We start from the raw sequence: 20,031 nt of genomic DNA, 5'->3' as shown, positions 1-20,031 counted from the left end.
TCAGCTGCTCCTCCCCAGCCCTGCTCTCCAGACCCTTCCCCAGCTTTGCTGCCCTTCTCTGGACCTGCTCCAGCCCTTCAATGTCCTTCTTAGAATCAATCAGGCAGGTTGGCAGAGAGCTCCAAGCTCAGCCAGCCCAGCCTAGCACCCAGCCCTGCCCAACCAACCAGACCATGGCACTAAGTGCCCCAGCCAGGCTTGGCTTCAGCACCCCCAGGCACGGCCACTCCACCACCTCCCTGGGCAGCCCATTCCAATGCCAATCACTCTCTCTGCCAACAACTTCCTCCTCACATCCACCTTGGAGTGAGAGGCACAAAACTGAACCCAGTCCTCAAGGAGCATCCTCCCCAGTGCTGAGCACAGAGGCAGGACCACTTCCTTGCTGGCCACACTGGTCCTGCTCCAGGCCCGGATGCTGGTGGTCTTCTTGGCACCCCACACTGCTGCTGTTTGCTTGTGGAAGGTCTGGGGTGGGAAGGTTACAAAACAAAGACACTTCCAGTGTTTACCTTAGCAAGCCCAGCAGCCACCAGCAAGCTGTGTTGGGCAGCAGTGGTGTCAATGAGGAAAGCAAATATTATGTTATAGAGGTGGAACAAGGAGCTGCTGCTGCTTTTTAGTGCTGGGTCCATCTAGCAAGATCTTAACCCCCCCCTCCTGAAATAGCTGGGATTCCTGCAAGCAGCACAGGGAAGATATCTGGGAATGGATCACACCCTGCAGAGCAGTGTCTGTGTGCTGGCTGGCAAGCAGAGAGCAGCCAGCATCTTCCAGCCACAGATGGTTCCCATCAAGAGGAGTTTTATCTCCTTCTTAAGCCTCCCAAACAAGCTTGGAGATGTAGTTTTACTTCAGAGTTAAGTGAAGGAAAAAAGAAACCTCAGCCATGACCTCCTGAGGTGCTTTTTCTTCCTAGCTTTGCTCCCTGCTTGGCCTCTGCTCTGAGCAAGCAAGAGACACTCTGAGACCAAAAAGTCTTGGGGTGGTCCCTCCAGCTAGTCTGGACTTGGGTTTTATCCCATTCAAGCTGGGAAAGCTGAAGTTAGGACTACAGAAAGGAATATAGAAGCTGAACAAGGCTCATCCTCTTTGGGGTTGGTATCTCCACCATGCACCCAACTCCTGCTCTCCAGGAGATGGTGAAGAGAAAGGAAGCCACACATGAGCCAGGCAATAGGTTGTCTCCCAGGCAGGATGATGGAAGGCTCTCTGGAGGAGGATCTACCTCAGGTGTAGTGCAGATGAGATCCCAGTAGAGCTGTGGAGGGGAAGATCTCCCTCACTGCCCCTCTTGAGCAAGTCATCATCCTAAAGGCTCATTTTTTCCACCCCTCCCCCCCATTGTACAGCTGGAAGAAAGGAGAGAGGAAATCAAAGGACAAAAACTAACCAAGACTTCATCCTGGCTGTGAGGAGCATCCCTGCAGCCAGCAAGAGCTTGGCAAGAATCACAGATCCACAGAATCAGGCAGGGTTGGAAGGGAGCACAAGGAGCAGCCAGTCCCAACCCCTGCCATACCAAGGGATACCCTACCCTAGAGCAGGCTGCACACAGCCTCAGCCAGCCTGGCCTCAAACACCTCCAGCCATGGGGCCTCAACCACCTCCCTGGGCAACCCACTCCAGCCTCTCACCACTCTCCTGCTCAACAACTTCCTCCTCACCTCCAGCCTCACTCTCCCCACCTCCACCTTTGCTCCATTCCCCCCACTCCTGACACTCCCTCACAGCCTCCAAAGTCCCTCCCCAGCTTTTTTGGAGCCCCCTTCAGATCCTGGCAGGCCACAAGAAGGTCCCCTGGGAGCCTCCTCTGCTCCAGCCTGCACAGCCCCAACTCTTTCAGTCTGTGCTCACAGCAGAGCTGCTGCAGCCTCTGAGCATCCTCCTGGCCCTGCTCTGGACACTCTCCAGCATCTCCACAGCCCTCTTGGAATGGGGGCTCCAGAGCTGGATGCAGGACTCCAGGTGGGGTTTCAGCAGAGCAGAGGGGGAGAATCACCTCCTTTAAACTGGCCACGTTTAGAATCACAGAATCAAGCAGGTTGGCAGAGAGCTCCAAGCTCAGCCAGCCCAACCTAGCACTCAGCCCTGCCCAACCAACCAGACCATGGCACTAAGTGCCTCATCCAGCCTCCTTTTAAACACCTCCAGAGATGGGGACTCCAATAACTTGACCTGGAATGGTACCAGGGGTGAGGCTTCTACCACCTCTAAGGGTAGCCTGGGACCTGGAGCCTTCTCCTCTCCAGGCTGCACACTCCCAACTCTCCCAGCCTGACCTCCCAGCAGAGCCCTTCCAGCTCTCCCAGCATGGCTGTGACCTTCTGTGCCCTGCTGCAGCAGGTCCCTGCCTGTGCTGAGCACTCCAGAGCTGACCCAGCACTGCAGGGGAGGTCTCAGCAGAGCAGAGGAGCAGAATCCCCTCCCTGCCCCTGCTGCCCACACTGCTGGGGATCAGCCCAGCACAGGGCTGGCAGCACTCAGTGCCAGCTCCTGCCCAGCTTTGCACCTAACAGCACCCCAAAATCCTTCTCCACAGAGCTGCTCTCCAGCCCTTCACCCCCCAGCCTGTGCTGATGAGACTCATGAAACGGTTTGGGTTGGAAGGGACCTTAAAGAGAAGCAGTCCTAGGAGTTGGTGATCTGCCTTTAACAGCTCAACGAGTTTCACTGCTAGGAACTTCTCAGGCAGATCTTCCTGGGACATTTACACTCCACCACCACCCCCCACCCCCTCCATGAGGCTGGATGTCCCCCACCTCCCTGGCACCTCCCTGCAGTGACTCAGCACATTGCAAACATTGACTCATCTCAACCTCCCAACAGCGTGGAACTTCCCACACGCTCCAAGACAGGGTGGGAGGAGGAGGAAAAAGCTCCATTCACCCTCCCCTCTGCCTTGAGGACACAGCAGAAGGCACTGCAGGCACAGCAGCAGCAGGGTGAGGCAGCACAAGGACTCTTCTTCTGGCCAGGGATGCACAGAGAGGATCCAGGCTGGGAGTTTCTGCTCAGCATGGGAATGGTTTGCCAAGCACCATCCAGCAGGCAGCAGGACCTGCCCTCTGGCACCTGCTCTTCTGGCTGAGGAGGAAGACCAGGAGGAAGGCTTTGCAGAGGTGAGAAAGAGGCTCACAGGAACATTCAGGCTGGCAAAGCTCCTCAGGATCACCAAGCCCACATTTTTCCTAATCTCCAACCTGAACCTCCTCTGGTGCAGCTTTGAGGCCAGTTCAGAGTCACAGAAACATGAAGCAGACCCTCAGGATCAGCAAGTCCAGCCCAGAGCCCTGCTCTGCAAGGCTCACCCTAAACCAGAGCCCCAAGCACCACATCCAAACCACTTCTGAACACACCCAGGGCTGGGGACTCCACCACCTCCCTGCCCAGCCCATTCCAGTGCCACTCTTGCTGGGAAAACATTTTCCCTCCTCTCCAGCCTAAACCTCCCCAGTGGCAGCTTGAGGCCATTCCCTCTTGTCCCAGCACTCATTCCCTGGCACAAGAGACCAGCACCAACCTCTCCACAACCTCCTTGCAGGTAGCTGCAGACAGCCAGGAGCTCTGCCCTCAGCCTCCTCTTCCTCACACTACCCATCCCCAGCTCCTTCAGCCTCTCCTCAGCAGATGTCCTCTGCAGCCCCTAAAGTCAGGGCAGCCTTTAACTGACTGGTAGCAAAATCCCCTCCTGGTGGCTCACAGAGGCAAAGCTCTTCTGTGCTTAGACCTGACTTGATCTGCAAGTAGAGGTTGGAAGAGACCTCCAGAGATCATCCAGTCCAACCTCTCTGACAGAGAGAGTCTCAAAGCATTCTTCTCCACTGCTTTTTTAGTGCTGGGAGCATCACCCCTTGGCTCCTCTTCCCAAAGGGAACAGGACAGGTCTGCTTATTCCAGTTGGAAAAGCCCCTCAGGATCACCAAGCCCAACCCAGAACCTTACTCTGCAAGGCTCACCCTAAACCAGAGCCCCAAGCACCACATCCAAACCACTTTTAAACACACCCAGGGTTGGGGACTCCACCACCTCCTTGCCCAGCTCATTCCATTGCCTGACCACTCTTACTGAGACAAAAAGAATGGGTAAAGCCATAGCTGATATCATAGAATCAACCAGGCTGGAAGAGACCTCCAGGATCATGCAGTCCTGTGGAGGCTGTGGAGAGTGGTGGCACAGAGCTTGTAAAGCCAGGGAGCTTGGCTGCACAAACACAGCCACCAGGAGGTGATTAGTCCATGCAGGGAGGAAAAGAAGAGGTATCTGCAGCAGGAAGCACCACTGAAGCACTGCCATGGTCTGGTTGGCTGGGCAGGGCTGGGTGCTAGGTTGGCCTGGCTGAGCTTGGAGCTCTCTGCCAACCTGCTTGATTCCATGATTCTGTGATTCCTGACTTCTCCCTAGAGGTCCTTCCCAACTCCTACCACTCTATGGTGAAACACTGAGCCAGGTTGCCCAGAGAGGTGGTAGAAGCCCCATCCCTGGAACCATTCCAGGTCAGGTTGCTTGGGGCTCTGAGCAACCTGCTCTAGTTGAAGATGCCTCTGCTGACTTGGGCTGGATGATCTTGAAAGGTTAAAGCATTCTGGCTCTGGTTCTCTCTGCCTGCCCAGTTTCATGAAGCTTGGAGGCTGCTTCTGCCTTTCAAGTGTGTCTGAGGCTGGGATGAGACAAAGAAGCAGAAAGCTGAGCCCACCTAACCCATGTTTGCCCTCTGAGTGATGCAGCTTCCATGCTCTGACCACTGAAGATTAGAGGCTAGCCCAGAGCAGAAGGATTGTAGGAGTCAATCCCACTTAATCCTTTCTATTTAAAGGCATGAACTGCCCAGGAAAAGCAGTCAAAGATTAGAAACCCACAGGATTTCCTCACATTCCAACCAGCAGCCAGAGAATCAGCCCAAGGGGATGGTTTGCTGCTCACCCCCTGCACCAATCCTGCACCCCAGCAAAGTTAAGCACGGATTAGGCTGTTCAGCTCCATCACACAACCAGAACCCATGGCTCAAAGCTGCTTTCATGCTGCTCCCTCTCTGCCCAAACCATCTCCAGCACTGCCTGGTTGACAAAGAAGAGGCTGACACCAGTCAGGCAGTGCTACCATTCAGTGAGACCTGGACAGGTTGGAGAACAGAGGGAGAAGGACCTCAGGAAGGTCACCAAGGGCAAGTGTAGGGTCCTGTCCCTGGGGCAGAACCCCCTGCACCAGTACAGGTAAGGGCTGACCTGCTGGGAAGCAGCTTCACAAAGAAGGACCTGGAGGTGCTGGGGACAACAAGTTCCCCATGAGCCAGCAATGTGCCCTGGTGGCCAAGAAGGTCTCCTGGGAGCAAGGAAGGGAAAAGTGTGGCCAGCAGATCAAGGGAGTTTCTCCTCCCCCTCTACTCTGCCCAACTGAAGCCATACCTGGAGTACTGTGTCCAGCTCTGGGCTCCTCACTTCAAGAGAGACAGAACTGCTGGGGACAGTGGAAGCTGCAGTGGAAGCTCTGAAGATGATGAAGGGTCTGGAGCAGCTCTGTGAGGAGAAAAGGCTGAGAGCCTGCAGAAGAGCAGCCCCAGAGGGGATCTGCTCAGCAAAACCTCAAGGGGCTGTGGTGGGCAAGAGGATGGGGCCAGACTCTTCTCAATGGTGTCCAGCAACAGAAGCCAAGGGGCAGTGAGCACAAACTGCAACCCAGGTGGCTCCATCTGAAGATGAGGAGAAACTTGTTTGGTGTGAGGATGCTGGAGGCCTGGAGCAGGCTGCCCAGAGAGGTTGTGGAGTCTCTGGAGAGCTTTCAAACCCCCAACCCCAGCCACTGTGATCTGTACAACACCCTCCTGGAGGGTGTTTTCCCTCCAGGCTCACAAGGACAAGTAGAAGCACTTCATGTTTGCTGAAGAAAACCATTCCAAGCAAACCAAACCCCAAGAAACAAGCAGGCTGGTGGCTTCCTCTGGCTCCTGTGCTTAGCCTAGAAATGCCTGGAGGCTGGCAGCCTCCAACCACCACCTCCTCCTCATTCCCATGGGAATGACCCTCCAAGGTCATCTTGCCCAACCTCCCTGTAGTCAGCAGGGACACCTCCAACTAGAGCAGGCTGCTCAGGGCCTCATCAAGTCTGACTTTGAATGTCTCCAGGGATGGGACCTCCACTACACTCCTGGGCAACCTGTCCCAGTGTTCCACCACTCTCATATCCAACCTCAGCCAGTTTCAAACCCTTGTCCCTCACCCTACCTCTCCAAGCCCCTTCCACAGCCTGCTTCAAGGTGCCCTTCAGCTACTGAAATGCAGCTCTAAGGTCTCCCTGGAGCCTTCTCTTCTCCAAGCTGAACAAACCCCAACTCTCTCACAGCCTGTCCTCATAGGAGAGGTTCTCCAGCCCTCTGATCATCTTTGTGACCTCCTTTGGACCCACTCCAGCAGTTCCATGTCCTTCCTTTGTGGAGGACTCCACACAGCTCTGCAGGTGAAGTCTCACCAGAGCAGTGGGGCAGAATCAGCTCTCTCCACCTTCCGCCCACACTTCTTTTGATGCAGCTCAGGCTACCACTGGCCTACCAAGGACTAGAAGGCCTGAGATTGCCCAGGGGTGGCCCACTTGAAAGTGCACCAAGCCCAGCAGGACCCCTCCTGCTTGGAGAAGCAATCCTCCACCAGCCTGGCACCCCCTTGAAGAGATTCCTCTCTCTTTTCCCCCCTATCCCAATCCCACGCCAGGCGCCTTGGGACAGAGGCTGGGTTGGAAGGCACCTTTAAAGGTCACTGAGTCCAACCTCATTAAAACAAAGCATGCCAAAGCAAAGCAATAAATAAATAAGGGATCCCAAAGGATCTGCTGAGCCTTTCTGCCCCCCTCAGCACCAGGGCAGGATGGGAAACCAGTTGCCATGGGTTGCTTTTCTTCCAGGCGTAGTCACGCACATGGAGCCTGACTCATCCCTGGCAGGAATTTCCATCTCACCCTGGCCCCCTCCATGGAAATGCTCAGCCTCCTTCTCTCTGCCTGCACATTTCCAACTCCACAAAGCAGTAAGGAGGAGACAAAGGGGTGGAAAGGCTGTTGGTAAGAGCAGCCAAGAAGGAGAGAGCTTCTCTGGCTCCAGCTATCTGCAGCTGCGTAGGGATGCGCCTGAGAGACAGAGAGACTCGAGGTCCCTGCTCCCTCCCAGCTGCCAAATGAGTGCTTGGAAAGGAGGAGAGGTGAAATTCTGACAGGCTGGGGAGAGCTGTCTCAGCAGAGGGGTTGGAGATTCAGGCTAGACAGAAAGATGATGGTTTTCCACACTGAGGGTGGTGAGAAACTGGCTCAGGTTGCCCAGAGAGGTGGCAGAAGCTTCAGCCCCGGAGCCATTCCAGGTCAGGTTGTTTGGGGCTCTGAGCAACAAGACCTTGTTGAAGATTGAGGTGAGTGTGGGCAGCAGGGCAAGGAAGGGGATTCTGCCCCTTGGATCTGCTCTCCTCACACCCCACCTGCAGTCCTGGGTGCAGCTCTGGAGCCCCCAGCACAAGCAGGACATGGAGCCAGTCCAGAGGAGGCTACCAAGATGCTGAGAGGGCTGCAGCAGCTCTGCTGTGAGCACAGGCTGAGAGAGTTGGGGCTGTGCAGCCTGGAGAAGAGAAGGCTTCCAGGAGAGCTTGGAGTGGCCTTCCAGGATCTGAAGGGGGCTCCAGGAGGGCTGGGGAGGGACTACTGACAAGGTCTTGTCATGAGAGGAGGAGGAGGAATGGGTTTGAAGTGGCAGAGGAGAGACTGAAAGTGGCTGTTAGGAAGAAGTTGTTTGCAGTGAGGGTGGTGAGACACTGGCACAGGTTGCCCAGGGAGGTTGTGGCTGCTCCCTCCTTGGAGGTGTCCAAGGCCAGGTTGGATGAGGCCTTGAGTGACCTGTTCTAGTGGGAGGTGTCCCTGTCTATGGTGGGGGGAGGGGGAAGTCCCTTCCAACCTAAACCATTCTATGTCCCTGCTGCCTGCAAGGGCTTTGGAACAGAGGACCTGTAGAGGTCCCTTCCAACCCAAACCACTCTGTGGATCTATGATTCAGCTACAAACTGCCCTGGTGATGGTCCCTAGGTGCAGCCAGGGCTGAGCAAGACAGGGTGAAGGATCTCAAACCCTGCCAGGAAGCCTCAGGTCTATTTGCAAGCTCAGGCCAGCTGCAGGTGCACAGGTAACAAGCCCAGACCTGTGCAAAGGAGGAGACATCCAGGGCTGACCACGCTGCCAGGTAGCCCTTGACTCATGGCATAACCACATCCCCTCACCCTCAGTCTCCATTTCTCCTCTGAGACAACCCCACAGAAGCAGACCAAGCCTCTTGCAGTGCCCACAGAGCACAGCCTGGTCCTGCAGCCCACGTCAGCAGCAGCTGCTGAGGCAATCAGGACCTCAGCTCCCTCCACAGCAGCAATAAACCCAACCCTGTGTGATCTGCAGGGCTGACAAAGGGCCAGGCCAGCCTCAGAACCACAGTGGAGGTTGGAAGGAACCTCTGAAGATCAGCCAGTCCAAGCCCCCTGCTCCAGCAGGGGCACCCACAGCAGCCTGCCCAGCAGGACAATGGCCAGGGGGGGTTGGAAGCTCCACACCAGGAGACTCCACAACCTCTCTGGGCAGCCTGCTCCAGGCCTCCACTACTCTCAAACTGAAGTTTTTTCCCTCATGTTTAGAGGGAACCTCCTGGACTCCAGTTCATGCCCATTGCCCCTTGTCCTGTCCCTGGGCATGTCAGCCCCAGCCTCTTGCCCTCCACAGTCCCTTGAGCTCTTGCTGAGCACTGCTCAGATGCCCTCTGGGGCTGCTCTGCTGCAGGCTCCCAGCCTTTGCTCCTCACATTGCTCCTCCAGGCCCCTCAGCATCTACAAAGCCTTCACTGGACTCTCTCCAGTCCTTACAAAGAAGCTGTCTTGATGTGGAAGAGTCTCTGAAGCTCAAGCATGATGCTGTAACAAGTACCAGCAATTTCCAGCCTTCCTCTTTGAAGAGCCTTTCCTGTCCCAGGGCTCTCAGCCTTTGCTGCTCACAGAGCTGCTCCAGGCCCCTCAGCATCTTCCCAGCCTCTCCTGGACTCCCTCCAGTAGTTCCCTGTCTCTCTTGAACTGGGGAGGCCAGAACCTGATCCAAAACTCCAGCTGTGGCCTGACTAGGACAGGGCAGAGGGGAAGGAGAACCTCTCTTCACCTGCTGGCCACAGTCTCAGGGCCAAGCCTTTGGTTTCTGAAGGGAAGCATGTGTGGTGCAGAACCTGACAGGAGGTCCTGGAAGGCATTAGGTGGATGGGAAGACTCCAGATGTGGACCTCATTTGTAGCAGGACACCAGAGAAGTCATCAACACACAGAGACACCACAGTCACCCTGCCCCAGGACTGTCCTACCTGAGCTGGACCAGATGTTTGCAGCTCCAGTCCTGCCTTGTGCTGGTTTGGCTTCATGTTCACCATCAGAGCAAGCTTGAGCTGTGTTGAAACCATAAACTTATGTTGAAAGCATCCCAAACTCATCAGGGTTTCCCAGCCTTTCATCAGGTGTGTTCAAGGAGCTTCATTAAAAGGCTCAAAGGGAATTTGGAAACCTGGGTGCAGTCCTCAGTTGCAGCAGGGCACAGGACCTCACCCAGAGAGGTGACCACTCCTTGAGTGAGGTCTGGTTTGCTCAGTTGCCCACTTTGGGAGGCAGAGGAGATCCTTGCTGCCACGAACAGGTCCTTCTGCTGCTCAGAGTCCTCCTCCTGCCCAGCCACCATCACCCAAACTAGTCCTTGTTGTCCTAAAGTTGCCTTAATCCACTCCATCCTCTCTCTGGGGTGTTTACTGCCCCTTCCCTCTCCAGACTCCCCACATATTTATGGGGTGATGTCTCAGCCTTTCTTTTCCTAGACTAAACAAATCATTCTCCCTCATCAAGCCTCTCAGACCTCCCTTGCCCCAGGCAGGCCCAGCTCTGGTTCATGTTTGTCAACCATCTGCTTCCAGACCTTCCAGCCACAAGGCAGCTCCAAGCACTCTCCAGCCTCCTCTTTCTTCATCCTTCTAATTGCTCCAGTCTGATCCACACAGAGATGGAGCAGGGCCAGAGGGAGGTCATCAAAATGATCAGAGGTTTGGAATCTCTCTGCTGGGAGAACAGGCTGAGAGTTGGGTTGGTACAAGCCTGGAGAAGAGAAGGTCCTGGGGAGACCTTCTGGTGGTCTTTCAGGGATCTCTAAACCAGATCACAGAACCACAGGATGGGGACAGAGAGGGAGACAAAGCTTTTATGGGGGCCCTGTTGTAACAGGACAAGAGGTGGGGGGTGGTTTGCTCCATCCCTCCCAGTCCTATCACTCCCTGGCATCCTAAAAAGTCCCTCCCCAACTTTCTTGAAGCCCACTTCAGATAGTGCAAGGCCACAGGAAGGTCTCCTTGGAACCTTCCCTCCAGACTGAAGACTTCCAAGACTGCACTGCAGAGCAGCCTCATTAGAGACCAGCCTCAGGGACCTTGGATGTCCTCCCCACAACTGTTCCAGTGTCCTTGAAGGGTGCCCAGCAAACAACCCCTTCAGAAGGAGATGGGAAGGGTTGGTGTCCTACAAGGCACTTAGCAACCCCCCAAAACTGAAGGGGTGGGGAGCCAGCAGAGGGGGGGTTAGCAGCATGGGCACAGCAGAGCCCTGCCCCCAGCTCCTGGGGCGCTGCCTGCTGTGTGCTTTTTCATCCACCACTTGCACAAAGCCAGCTCAGCCCTTCTGTCCTTTGGCTTTTCCTTCCACCCTCTGCAGAGCTGTGCCACATGCCCATGGCACTGCTGCCTCCACACCAGGGGCTGAGTGTCTTTGTGGGTGACTTTAACCTGCCAGATATCTGCTGGGAACTTAATTCAGCAGAGAGGAGGCAGTCCAGGAGGTTTCTAGAGTGCATGGAGGATAGCTTCATGTCCCAGCTGTTAATGAAGCCTACTAGGGGTCAAGCTCAGCTTGACCTGCTGCTGTCCAACAGAGAAGGGCTGGTAGGAGATGTGGCAGTGGGAGGCTGCCTGGGGTGTAGTGATCATGAGCTAGTGGAGTTTTCAATATGCAGGCAGGTAGGGAGGCACTGCAACAAAACCTACACCTTGGACTTGTGGAGGGCAAACTTCAATTTGCTTAGGAAACTCATTTCCAAAGTCCCCTGGGCAGCAGTCCTTGGGAACAAAGGGGTCCAGGATGGTTGGACCTACTTTAAACAGGAGCTCTTGAAGGCACAGGAGCTGGCAGTTCCCATGTGCTGAAAGATGAGCTGGCAGGGAAGGCGACCAGCCTGGATGAGCAAACAGCTCCTGAAGGAACTGGGGGAAAAAAGAGGATGTATCACCTCTGGAAGGAGGGGAAGGCTTCTCCTGACCTGTTTAAGGAGATAGCCAGACTATGCAGGAGAAAAATCCTGCAGCTGCCTCACAGAGAAGGAGAAGGACTCCAAGAGAAGAGGAACCTGCAGCTGCCTTGCAGAGAAGGAGAAGGACTCCAAGAGAAGAGGATCCTGCAGCTGCCTCGCAGAGAAGGACTCCAAGAGAAGAGGATCCTGCAGCTGCCTCGCAGAGAAGGACTCCAAGGGAAGAGGATCCTGCAGCTGCCTCGCAGAGAAGGAGAAGGACTCCAAGAGAAGAGGATCCTGCAGCTGCCTCGCAGAGAAGGACTCCAAGGGAAGAGGATCCTGCAGCTGCCTCGCAGAGAAGGACTCCAAGAGAAGAGGATCCTGCAGCTGCCTCACAGAGAAGGACTCCAAGGGAAGAGGATCCTGCAGCTGCCTCGCAGAGAAGGACTCCAAGGGAAGAGGATCCTGCAGCTGCCTCGCAGAGAAGGACTCCAAGAGAAGAGGATCCTGCAGCTGCCTCGCAGAGAAGGAGAAGGACTCCAAGAGAAGAGGATCCTGCAGCTGCCTCACAGAGAAGGACTCCAAGAGAAGAGGATCCTGCAGCTGCCTCACAGAGAAGGACTCCAAGGGAAGAGGATCCTGCAGCTGCCTCGCAGAGAAGGACTCCAAGGGAAGAGGATCCTGCAGCTGCCTCGCAGAGAAGGACTCCAAGAGAAGAGGATCCTGCAGCTGCCTTGCAGAGGACTGCAAGAGAAGAGGATCCTGCAGCTGCCTTGCAGAGAAGGAGAAGGACTCCAAGAGAAGAGGATCCTGCAGCTGCCTTGCAGAGAAGGACTCCAAGAGAAGAGGATCCTGCAGCTGCCTCGCAGAGAAGGACTCCAAGAGAAGAGGATCCTGCAGCTGCCTCGCAGAGAAGGACTCCAAGGGAAGAGGATCCTGCAGCTGCCTCGCAGAGAAGGACTCCAAGAGAAGAGGATCCTGCAGCTGCCTCGCAGAGAAGGACTCCAAGAGAAGAGGATCCTGCAGCTGCCTCGCAGAGAAGGACTCCAAGGGAAGAGGATCCTGCAGCTGCCTCGCAGAGAAGGAGAAGGACTCCAAGAGAAGAGGATCCTGCAGCTGCCTCGCAGAGAAGGAGAAGGACTCCAAGAGAAGAGGATCCTGCAGCTGCCTCGCAGAGAAGGACTCCAAGAGAAGAGGATCCTGCAGCTGCCTCGCAGAGAAGGAGAAGGACTCCAAGAGAAGAGGATCCTGCAGCTGCCTCACAGAGAAGGACTCCAAGGGAAGAGGATCCTGCAGCTGCCTCGCAGAGAAGGACTCCAAGGGAAGAGGATCCTGCAGCTGCCTCGCAGAGAAGGACTCCAAGAGAAGAGGATCCTGCAGCTGCCTTGCAGAGGACTGCAAGAGAAGAGGATCCTGCAGCTGCCTTGCAGAGAAGGAGAAGGACTCCAAGAGAAGAGGATCCTGCAGCTGCCTTGCAGAGAAGGACTCCAAGAGAAGAGGATCCTGCAGCTGCCTCGCAGAGAAGGACTCCAAGAGAAGAGGATCCTGCAGCTGCCTCGCAGAGAAGGACTCCAAGGGAAGAGGATCCTGCAGCTGCCTCGCAGAGAAGGACTCCAAGAGAAGAGGATCCTGCAGCTGCCTCGCAGAGAAGGACTCCAAGAGAAGAGGATCCTGCAGCTGCCTCGCAGAGAAGGACTCCAAGGGAAGAGGATCCTGCAGCTGCCTCGCAGAGAAGGAGAAGGACTCCAAGAGAAGAGGATCCTGCAGCTGCCTCGCAGAGAAGGAGAAGGACTCCAAGAGAAGAGGATCCTGCAGCTGCCTCGCAGAGAAGGACTCCAAGAGAAGAGGATCCTGCAGCTGCCTCGCAGAGAAGGAGAAGGACTCCAAGAGAAGAGGATCCTGCAGCTGCCTCACAGAGAAGGACTCCAAGGGAAGAGGATCCTGCAGCTGCCTCGCAGAGAAGGACTCCAAGGGAAGAGGATCCTGCAGCTGCCTCGCAGAGAAGGACTCCAAGAGAAGAGGATCCTGCAGCTGCCTTGCAGAGGACTGCAAGAGAAGAGGATCCTGCAGCTGCCTCGCAGAGAAGGACTCCAAGAGAAGAGGATCCTGCAGCTGCCTCGCAGAGAAGGACTCCAAGAGAAGAGGATCCTGCAGCTGCCTTGCAGAGAAGGACTCCAAGAGAAGAGGATCCTGCAGCTGCCTCGCAGAGAAGGAGAAGGACTCCCTCTCTCTGCCCTTCAGCAGAACAGCAGCACTGACCAAACCCTTTACCGCGAGGCTGAAGGATGCAGGAGATTTGCAGGGGCTCTCAAAGCAGGGACATCTCCAGCTAAGGCAGGCTGCCCAGGGCCATGCTGAGTCTGGACTTGAGTGTCCCCAGGAATGGGGACTCAACCACATCCCTGGGCAGCCTGTTGCAGTGTCTCATCACTCTCATTGATGGGACATCTACCATCTCTCAGGACAATGTGGTCTAGGCTCTCACCACCCTCAGAGGCAAAAATGTCTTCCTTCTCTTCAGTTTTAATCTCCTTCTGAGTTCCAAACCATCTCCCCTTGTCCTGCACACAACAGACCCTGCTCAAAAGTCTGCCCCCAGCTTTCTTCTCAGCCCCTTCAAGTCCTGCAATGTTACCAGAAGCTTTCCCTGGAGCCTTCTTCTCTCCAGGCTGCACAACCCCAGCTCTCCCAGCCTGGCTGTGGCCTCCTCTGGCCTCACTCCAACAGGTCCCTGTCTGTGCTGAGGACTCCAGAGCAGGACACAAGGCACAACTCACAGCAGAACACTGAATACCACCAAGGGAAAGAACTGTTTCAAGTCACCATCAGCTCAGGGCCAGCAACTGCAGGGAGAAGGACTCTACCTCCACTTCTTTTCCTGCCTCCCTGAACCTGGCACATCAAAGCAGCACCATCCTCCCAGGGCCACAGCTGTCACCCTGCCAGAGCAGGCAGAGGGTGGGGGAGTGCACAGCCTGCATTAGCATCCTTCCTGCCCGGGAGTCACAGAGCCCCTTCTGGGAGAGCCAGCAGCAAGCACTGCCCCTGAGCATCCCCTGCACCACCCAAGCAGCGCATCGGGCACTGCCACGAACCCTCTTTCCTGTCCTCTGCCCTGCAAAATCAGGGGGTCCAACCTCTGAGGAGCCTATTCCAACACCTGACAGTCCTTGAGGTGCAGAAGGTTGCTGCAGCATCCAACCTAGCAGCAACCCCCGGCCCCCAGCCCGGCGGTGTCACCACCAGCACTCAGCCCCGGCGGCATCCCCGCAGCCCAGCCTGGCAGCAGCGCCCCCAGCACCCAACCTAACATCCCCCACTGCAACCTGAGGGTCCTTCCTCTTCTCCTGTTGTGGGGCCCTTGGCAGCAGAGACCAATCCCCACCTTGCCCCAACCTTCTTTCAGGGAGCTGCAGAGAGCCAGAAGGTGTCCTCTCAGCCTCCTGTTCTCCATCTGAACACACTCAGCCACCCTCCCCAGCCCTGTTCTCCATCTGAACTCCCTCAGCCACCCTCCCCAGCCCTGTTCTCCATCTGAACACCCTCAGCCACCCTCCCCAGTCCTGCTCTCCATCTGAACTCCCTCAGCCACCCTCCCCAGCCCTGTTCTCCATCTGAACACCCTCAGCCACCCTCCCCAGCCCTGTTCTCCAGCTGAACACCCTCAGCCACCCTCCCCAGCCCTGTTCTCCAGCTGAACACCCTCAGCCACCCTCCCCAGTCCTGCTCTCCATCTGAACACCTTCAGCCACCCTCCCCAGCCCTGTTCTCCAACTGAACACCCTCAGCCACCCTCCCCAGCCCTGTTCTCCATCTGAACACCCTCAGCCACCCTCCCCAGCCCTGTTCTCCAGCTGAACACCCTCAGCCACCCTCCCCAGTCCTGCTCTCCAACTGAACACCCTCAGCCACCCCTCCCCAGCCCTGTTCTCCAGCTGAACACCCTCAGCCACCCTCCCCAGCCCTGTTCTCCAACACCCTCAGCCACCCTCCCCAGCCCTGTTCTCCAACTGAACACACTCAGCCACCCTCCCCAGCCCTGTTCTCCAACACCCTCAGCCACCCTCCCCAGCCCTGTTCTCCAACACCCTCAGCCACCCCTCCCCAGCCCTGTTCTCCATCTGAACACCCTCAGCCACCCTCCCCAGCCCTGTTCTCCAACTGAACACCTTCAGCCACCCTCCCCAGCCCTGTTCTCCATCTGAACACCCTCAGCCACCCTCCCCAGTCCTGCTCTCCAACTGAACACCCTCAGCCACCCTCCCCAGCCCTGTTCTCCATCTGAACACCCTCAGCCACCTTCCCCAGCCCTGTTCTCCATCTGAACACCCTCAGCCACCCTCCCCAGCCCTGTTCTCCAACTGAACACCTTCAGCCACCCTCCCCAGCCCTGTTCTCCATCTGAACACCCTCAGCCACCCTCCCCAGCCCTGTTCTCCAGACCCTTCCCCAGCTTCATAGCACTTCTCTGAACCTGCTCCAGCACCAAAAGGTCCTTCTTGGAGAGAAAGGAGCCCCAGGTTGAAATGAAAATGGACTTCATGAGCCAGCCAAACTAAGACCAAAGCCAGCACTGGGTATAGAAAGTCATACCCAGCCCAGCTGAAGTGCAGCCATCACCATACCCAGGAACAGCATCCTCAAGAGCAGGAGGAGGAAGAGGAACTCAAGCAGCAAGCTCCAGCAGAAGGCTCTCCCCTCCTCAAACCTTCCCCTTTATACTGTTTGTGATGCTCATGGTCTGGGGTACAGCTGCCTGCAACTCAGTTCAGCTGTGCTGGCTGACTCAGAGCTGCTGATGGCCTACAGCCCACAGCTGTCCTAGGATCCTGTCCCAGCAACAGCAGGGACAATGCTCTGGTGCTGGCCTGAAGCAGCTGGCCTGGAGAAGAAGGAGTGCATGGAAGATGTTCATCAGGTCTCTGGATGCTGCCTGCCAGGTCCCTGGTGACTCACTGAGGTACAGAATCACTTTGGTTGCAAAGAGACCTTCAAGATCATCAGGGCCAACACTGAGCCATGTCCCTCAGCACCACACCTCCATGGTTTTGCAGTCCCTCCAGAGATGGGAACTCCACCACGTCCCTGGGCAACCTGTCCCAGGGCTTGACAAGGGGAAGAAATTGTTACTCATCTCCAACCTAAACCTCCCCTGCTATAACTTAAGGCCATCTCCTCTTCTCTCACTTGTTCCTAGGAAGAAGAGACCAACCCCCATCAGGGTCCAACCTCCTTTCAGGTAGCTGTAGAGAGCAAGGAGGTCTCCCCTCAGCTTCCTTTTCTCCAGCCTAAACCAACCCAGTTCCCTCAGCTGCTTCCCACACAACGTGAGCTTTGTGCCTGATTGACCCAGCAGAGAGGGGGACACAGCTGGGCCAGAGAGCAGGAGCTGCTCAGGAGTCTGCAGGCAGCACTCAGCCAGGAGCCAGGGCAGAAAGCCCTGAGTGAGAGCAACATCAGCCCCCCGAAGAAGGATGCTGAGGTCCCCAGGAAGGGAGCAGTGCACATCCAGGAGCCCCTGCACCAGCGAGGTCAACGCTTGGCTGCTGCCTGGCCCTGGGGAATGGTTCTGCCTTGCTCTCCTCCTGGCACCGAGGAGCACTGAGCTGGAGGAGCATCCTGCTGCCAGGGGGTGGGAGCAGAGACCTCTCTTGCCTGCAGGTGGAGGCTCTGAGGTCTTCCTCTCGGAGCTGCTGCCTGCTGTGCTGTGCAGCCCTGGCAGCCCTGTGCCACCAGCGGCTGGGGGCACGCAGGGCTTGCGTGGTGCTGCTCCCACCTTGGCCCCCGGGTGCCAGCCCTGCAGCGCTGGGAGCTGTGGGAGGCTGCAGGCAGTGCCCTCAGTGCCCCAGAGGCAGCCTGCAGCAGCTGGGCAGTGGGGGGAGCAGCGAGAGCAGGCCATTGGCATGGTGCTGGCAGGAGTGGCAGTGCCCCAGGCCAGGGCAGCAGCAGCAGCTCTGCAGGCTGCTGGCAGCCAGGGGAGAGCTCCCCGGGGGTGGGATCCTGCCAGCCCTGAGCTCTGCAGAGAGGGCTGCTGGCTGAGCCCAGCTGGGCCCTGGTGCTCCCCAGAAAGGGGACATGGTGGAGCTGGGTGGAAGGAAGGAAGTTTGGGCACTGCTCAGCCCCTGGTGTGGAAGCAGCAGTGCCATGGGCATGGGGCACAGCTCTGCAGGGGCAAGCCCTGCCCAGGGCTGATGTGCTGCCAGCCATGCAGGAACAGGGTCTAAATGAGCCCTGCAGCACTCTGAGGTGATCTGTGTGCTCCCAGCTCTCTGGAGCTCCTGAACCTCACCCAGCCCAGCTCCTCCTTCCCCATTTCTACCATTCCTCTTGCTCTGGTGGAGCCTTTTCCATACACTTCACTGACCCTTAGAGCCTGGAATGTCCTCCTAAACATGACTGTTCTCCCAGGAGTCATCTTCAGCTCCAGCAAGGAGCTCAGAGACAGCAGCAGAGGGATCCTGCTGCTTCCTGTGGTTTCATGGTAGTTTGTGAAGCATGGGAAGCTGTCAGGAGTTATTCCCAGTGCAGGACTGGGAGCGTGGGATTGGGGCTGGGACAAGCAAGAGGAACCCTGGTGGCAGTCAAGGCTGGGGGGTGGGTTTTGCCTTGATCTCACTCCCAAGGAGTGCTGGCCCAGGGAGTGACATCAGGGCACACAAGTTTCTGTTCATCCCAACTAAGAGCACTGAGGTGCTCCAGGTGGTGAAGTCCTACAGGACCTGCTGGAGAACATGGTCAGAGGGATGGAAGAGGGAGAAGAGTAATCTCCAGGGAGAACTTCTGGTGGCCTTGCAGGACTTAAAGAGAGTGATTCTATGATAGAGGACAGATGGGAAGAGACCTTTTGGACAGGACAAGGAGTGATGGTTTGCAACTAGAAGAGGAAGATTGAGACCAAAGGGAAGAAATGTTTGACACTGAGGGTGGTGAGGCCCTGCCCCAGGTTGCCAAGAGAGGTGGGAGATGTCCCATCCCTGCCAACATCCCTGGTCAGGTTGGAGAGGACTCCAAGCAACCTGTTGAAGCTGTCCCTGGTCACTGCAGGAGAGCAAACGACCTAGAAAGGTCCCTTCCAACCCAAACCAGTCCATGATTCTGTGGTGCTTACTCCTCCTCTGAACCCTCACCTCCACAAGGACTTCTTTGCACCAAGCCTCCATCAGCCTTGTAGTGCCAGAGATGATTCCTGGAGGGGTTCAGAGCCACTTCATAGCCCATTCCATGTGGCCTTGCTGCCAACACCATGGCTCAACCTGCCAGCTGGAAGCAGCTTGATGGAAAGGCAGAGAGGGGACTCAGTGGCAGAGCCTAGAAAGGTCCTTTCCAACCCAAACCAGTCCATGATTCTGTGGTGCTTATTCCTCCTCTGAACCCTCACCTCCACAAGGACTTCTTTGCACCAAGCTTGCATCAGCCTTGTAGTGCCAGAGATGATTCCTGGAGGGGTTCAGAGCCACTTCATAGCCAATTCCATGTGGTGGCCACAGACCTTGCTGCCAACACCATGGCTCAACCTGCCAGCTGGAAGCAGCTTGATGGAAAGGCAGAGAGGGGACTCAGTGGCAGAGCCCAGAGTGGATTCCTTATGCATCCCACATTTCAGCAACCTGCTTCCAGCAGATCCAATTATCCAATCAGCTGGAATTAGGGAGGAGATGGTGGTGGCATTGTTCATTCCTCCAGACAGGCACTGCCACAGTGACTGGAGCTATTTCTGACTTGGGTGGGGGGAGTGTGAAAAATGAAGACAAAACCTGGGGAGAAACCCAAATGAAGGATGGATTTGGTCTCCTAGAGTGATCCCTGGGGACTAAGACTCCACTTCTCCCAAAGCTGTGCTGGTAACCATCAAAGAGGGTTTGGGCATCTCAAACAAGGTGGGGACAAGGGGGAATGGTTGGAAGCTGAGGCAGAGCAGGGTTAAAGTGGGGCTGAGGAAGAAGTTGTTCAGCAGGAGGCTGCTGGCACAGGCTGCCCAGGGAGGCTGTGGCTTTATGCTGCCTGGGGGTGTTGAAGACCAGGTTGGATGAGGCCTTGAGCAGCTGAGTCTAACTGAGAGGTGTCCCTGGGCATGGTGGGGAGGTTGGAGGAGATAAGCTCTGAGGTCTCTTCAAGCCTGAGCCATTCTATGATCTCCTCCATCATCAACAGAGTCCCACTTCTAGCAGGTAACTCTTCCCAATGTGGGATGCAGGAAACTCTTGACAGTGAAGGAGGTGAGACTGGGGAACAGGTTGCAGGCACAACCTAAGGGAAGCTGCTGGGGCAGGAACCATTTACAGGCTGGAAGAGAACCTGAGATGTTGGATCTGGAGATCCAGAATGGTCTGGGTTGGAAGAGACCTCAAACCTCACCCAGTTCCAACCCCCCCTGCCATGAGCAGACACCTCCCACCAGCCCAGGTTAAGGACTCATCCAAGCTGGCCTTGAACACCTCCAGGGAGGTTGTGGAGCACAGAATCACCCAATGTGATCAAAGATCACATTGGGTGATTCTGTGCTCCACAACCTCCCTGGGCAACCTCTTCCAGTGTCTCCCCACCCTCAATCTAAAGAATTTCTTCCTCAGCTCCAGTCTCAATCTCCCCTCTTCCAGCTCAAATCCATTCCCCTCATCCTATCAGCCCAAGCCCTTGTCAGAAGTCCCTCCCCAGCTCTTCTGCAGTCCCTTCAGGCACAGGCAGGCAGCTCTAAGTGCTCCCTAGAGGCCTTCTCTTC

The 20,031-nt window shown here is 56.3% G+C and overlaps 1 long non-coding RNA gene across 1 annotated transcript; it reads right to left on the bottom strand.

Annotated features, from left to right (window-relative positions):
* Positions 1–840: 840 nt before the first annotated feature.
* LOC135175855 (uncharacterized) lies at positions 841–16,117 on the bottom strand. Its single transcript, XR_010302478.1, has 3 exons — positions 15,938–16,117; positions 9,358–9,438; positions 841–1,261 (listed from the first exon to the last, which is right to left on the bottom strand). It is a non-coding gene; the product is annotated as an uncharacterized LOC135175855 (long non-coding RNA).
* Positions 16,118–20,031: the final 3,914 nt, after the last annotated feature.

The sequence above is a fragment of the Pogoniulus pusillus genome, chromosome 6 (assembly GCF_015220805.1).
Source record: "Pogoniulus pusillus isolate bPogPus1 chromosome 6, bPogPus1.pri, whole genome shotgun sequence".
In the NCBI taxonomy this organism is placed as follows: domain Eukaryota; kingdom Metazoa; phylum Chordata; class Aves; order Piciformes; family Lybiidae; genus Pogoniulus; species Pogoniulus pusillus.
Note: the sequence above shows the minus strand (reverse complement) of the source record. Positions and strands in the feature narration are given on the sequence as shown.